This window comes from Miscanthus floridulus, chromosome 8, assembly GCF_019320115.1.
Source record: "Miscanthus floridulus cultivar M001 chromosome 8, ASM1932011v1, whole genome shotgun sequence".
Lineage (NCBI taxonomy): Eukaryota > Viridiplantae > Streptophyta > Magnoliopsida > Poales > Poaceae > Miscanthus > Miscanthus floridulus.
The window spans coordinates 97,298,048-97,303,022 of NC_089587.1; positions in this window are offsets into that span (position 1 = coordinate 97,298,048).

The window sequence follows — 4,975 nt, forward strand, 5'->3', positions numbered from 1 at the left end:
GAGGACAACAATGACCCAATGTAAGTCATGGTTCTATTGGTGCTCACTTCAACTCGTGGCATAATATGATAATATTGAAATCATGTTTCCTCTCTTTTTAGTGCAAGTGCTACTAGGAGGGGAAGAGGAAGAGGAAGAGGAAGAGGAAGGGGAAGGGGAAGGGGAAGGGGAAGGGGAAGAGGAAGAGAATCAGAAGAGGGCAGCAGTGAGCTAATGTAAGTCATGGTGCAGTTGCTACTATTGTGTAAGTAGAAGATTGTAGAAAGAATCTAAATTAACATGACATCAAGTGATTTGGACTCCTCTTTGATTCTATAAACTCTGCTGGTGCAATATCCTATAGATCTGTACTCCAAATAGCGTATAGTTGAGATAGCAGCGTAGGCACTAGTGTTTAGTAGGTCCTACTAGCATTGAAGAGCAGTCCTTTGTAAACTTTGGCAATTTGAAATGTGCCCTTCGCTCTTTAAAGTCTGGTGGTCGCTAGTATACAACTGAAGCAGCATGGATCAAGATGCGGGTAGTCAGACCCCAGATTAAGTACTTCTGGATTTCTTTCTCATAAGTGAAGTAATGAACTGTGAATGCTTGGCCCATCTTCTCTTGCTCCTCGGATGTCCTGTTCTCATCCTGTGTCATTCATAGCAAATTGGAAATGGGATAAATGGATCTAAGGTTCAAATGAAAATGACACAGACCTTTTGGTATTTGCAATTGTTAGTTCTGCCTGCCAACCTATCATAGTTTGCTATTCTCTACAGTAATGTAATTACACACTATCATGATCCATGCACTTATTTGTTGATGTAATCATTACTAACCAACATGTTCAATGCTTTTTAGAGGGAGGGGAAGAGGAGGGCGAACAGGAGGAAGGCTAGCTAGTTTGTTAGGTCTCTAGGTAGTCTTTGAATGAGATGGATGTAGCTTTTGCGCACATGTTTACATGGTGCAGACTTGTTTCTTTTGTGGATATGTTGATGTGGTGCAATTGCTTTTGTGGACATGTGATATAGTATAGACCTGTAGATTTTGTGGACATGTTTTTTTTTCACAACTTTTGTGGACATGTTGACATGTTGTATGGTAGACTTTGAAATGCTATGGTTCTCCATGATTTTTCTTATGTGTTTTATATGTGCTTCATATTGTTGTCATGATGCTAGCAAAATATAGCAAAGGTGCTGCCAAAATTTTGAATATTTATTAATATTAAATCTGAGTTCAAATAATTGCAATTAGGCATACAATAAAAAAGTCTAATTCTGAATCAGGGTATAATCACAATTAGGCATAACAAACAGGGGCAAAATCGCATGGGCATTCATGTCCTTTTATACAAAATTTAATACCGTTAGGGGTGAATGACAAAGCAGGGGCAAACTAGTGCTTCGTTTTGAAATCATAGGGGTAAATTCACAAAGTCAAAAAAATAGGGGCAAAATAACAATTTCAATACAAAATAAGGGTACAAACGCAAGAGCCCCAATGTAAAATTGTTTGACTCCATACAAAATGAGAATTGTATTTTTTTAACCCAATGACACATGTTGGCATGCATTTTTGACAAAAGTGGTACCGTGTTTAGGGGGTGTTTGAATCAGGGAGCTAATAATTAGCCTATGTTTTTTATATCAATTAGAATGCCTAAATGTGAGCTAATTCTGGGCTAATAAGAGCTAATGAGGGCTGATTGGTGGTTACAATTTATTAACCCTTATTAGCCTATAATTAGCTCTTGTTTAATCCATTTTCATAAGGTGAACTAATTTTTAGTCCTGGGATCAAACAAACCCTATTCTAGTGCACCGTTGGCAACCACTTAGGCCCCGTTCGCTTCACTGAAAAAATAAGCCGAAACATTATTCCGGCTGATTTGTTGTGAGAGAAAAACACCGTTTCGACTGAAAAAATAAGTTGAAAAGTACAGATTATAATACAAGCAAACAAGACCTTAGTATCCACCAATGGTGCCTTACTAGAAGAACAAGATGGTACTAGATGGTACCAAAGGATAGAAAAACTAAAGGAACCCATGGATAGAAGAAGTGGTTGTGGCTTGCATTGCAATGGCATTGAGGTGACTGATTGGCGCCATCAACTCCTCCCTAATCATTCAATTCAATTCCTTAGCTCTTGCACCCATTCATCTAATCTACTCCTTCCTCCCTGCAGTACACGTAACATACTCACCTCAATTATTCTCTCGGATGAGCTGAGGCATGATGGGATGATTTTTGAATTGGATCGTTGGGCTCTCAGTCTTGATCACTTCACTCACCGGCTCAGGATGAGTTTGTAATTGACTATGCGTTCAGAGAGCATGATTCCCTACATGCTTTGTGTTCAAGCAACATTATTGTATTTGCGTATGGTCTGGTATCAATTTGGGCATACATGTATGGACCGTGACACACCAAATAATATACGTATTAATTTATTTTACATAATTCAATTCAAGGAAAGCCATGCTCTTCTCTCAAACCATAGTGAATGCGAAATCATTAGAGGAGAGGGTGAGAAACCAAGAATCATGGCTATCGGTTTACAAGAAGCTAAAAAGCCATGTTGCTGGTGGTAGTTCTCAAGGGCCTGTTTGATATAGGGCCAAGGGGTGGCCTGCGCTCCCTAGCTACAACCTGGGTGGTTTGATTTACTTAGTCAGATGACAACGGGGCTCTAGTAGCTCCTCCTCCGAGCATTGAGGTGCCACCGTGCAGCACGCGCGCGGAGGTGTAGTCGAAGGGAGAGGAGGGAGTCCCTGAGCAGCAGGCAGAGGAGAGGCCAATGGTGGGGGCCGCAAGACCTCTAGCCCAGGGCACGGGTGCACCCCAGAGCCATGTCTAGGTGCTCAAGGAGGAAACGTCGGTTCAGAACTGCCTACCGAGAAGCTGTCGTGTAAGTATCCCTGCCTTGGAATCATGTGCTAACCGATCTTTTTAGTTGTGACGATTGATGAGCTGATCTGATGTAGATCGGGGCACACGGAGGATTTGAAACCTCTTGGCTAGACTGGCTAGCAGACGGGGGCTGGTCCCAGCACAGAGACCATGTCGGCAAGCTCCGTCCTAGAGTCCTCGGGCGCTCCATAGTCTACAGAGGAGTCTACCACTGCTGCCGGTAAAATTGGCAATGAAGAACGGTTGGCGACGATGGTGGATGAGTCGGTGGCCACACCAATAGCAGCGGCGAGAGCCACCAGGTCTTCAAAGGCAAAGGCTAGAGCTACTGATGCCATGCCAGAGTCTGAGGCGGAGAGGCCGGTGGTGCCGGAGGAGCAGGTTGCACTCCCTGAGATGTCGGAGGGTGTGGTCGAATGCTCTGTGCAGCCACCGAGTCCGCAGGTGGCGCCACCCGCTATGGAGGAAGAGGACGAAGTGGAGGAGATTGAGCATGAGGATTCATGACCTCAAACCATCTAGATCCCCCACAAGCGAGGGGATGAAGTGGTGGTCATGGAAGAGGAGGACACCACCAGGGAAGTGAGGAGACTGGAGTCCATGCTTTCAATAGCCATGAAACAGATAAAGGTTAGTATTGCATTGGGAATGTCTGCCTTTGGCGTTGGAGATTGGAGTTCTTTATAATCTTGATGTTGTTGCAGGGCATAGCGTGAACCGCCGAACAACGACGACATCTGATCAAGAGGATGGAGCCCCTTACCAAGGAGAACACCAAGCTGAAAGAGGCTATGAAGCTGATGGAGAAAACATCTAGAGGGCCTAGCGCGAATGAGATCTTGCTGAATCAAACGCGAGGGACCTGGAGTACCAGAAGGGGGCTTTATCCGAGCAGCTAGCGACCATGTTCAAGCAGTTGAGGCGCAACTCCGAGCAGCTGAGAAGCATTTCTGAGCAGAAGAAAGGTATTGCGGATCAGTGAACTTGTTCTATATTGCCGAACAGGTTTATTGTTGTTGACGATCGTCACTTTTGTAGAGCAAGATGCAGAGCTCGACCAGTTGCACCAGGTCATCAGTCAGCTCAAGGAGAAGAAGGGGAAGGCATCTAGGCGAGCGGAGAAACTGGTCGAGGAGCTAAAAGGTGAGTAGTGTGTGGTCGGAGTTATTGCTAAAGTGACTTCTTTATTTGATGGATCCTCTTGGTGCTTGCAGAATACCACCAAAAAACCAGGGCACAATTCGACGTGCTAGAGCTAGAGGCGCAAACCCAGAGGAGAAAGCTCAACACCGTGGTGGCTGGAGTTAGGCTGATGCTTGACTGCATCGACCTAGAGGCAGCCCCTTAGCCCAACGATAGGCCGCCTCGTCCAAACACCATCATCGACAGATGTAAGGCGGAGTGGTAGAACTTCAAAAGCTTCAACCGCGACGCCACTGTCTCCGTCGCGACGCACACCCTAGCGGTGGTTCGATCCCACTACCCTGCAATCAACCTTCAAGCGATAGGGGCTGGATTCACCAGAGGGACAGGTGTGACGAGACAGGAGCATCTAAAGGATGAGGTGGAGGACGCGGCGAAGAAGCTGGCCGGCGACGTCGACCTATTCGATGAGGTGGATGGTGATGGCCAAGCCCAATGATCTGCTCAGAGTGTAATCTGTACGCAATAGCTGGAGAGGATAGTTAGATGCACGAGGGCATAGGCAAACACTTATGTATGTGTATAAATGTTGTAAAGTGACATGTGCTTTTTATGTAGTTTGCTAGTATTTTGGTGAAAAATAGATATAGTGTTAACACTAATGTAATTATACGTTGTATGAGTAGCGTCCGAGCAGTTAGTTCGTTATTGGGGTCTTGATCTTGGCTAGCCCGTATTTCATAACATCGAGCGTGGAGCCCGTGTATGTGTAGGAGGAACAGGCGTGACCGAGGAACCACAGCCGACCACCCATAACACAGAGCACAGAGCCCGTAGCACGTGTAGGGAGAGATCGAGGACTTGGTTGTCTCCAAAGAACACAGAGCGGAACATGTGTTGCTTGATGGTTGGCAAAATATCTTAGAGATATT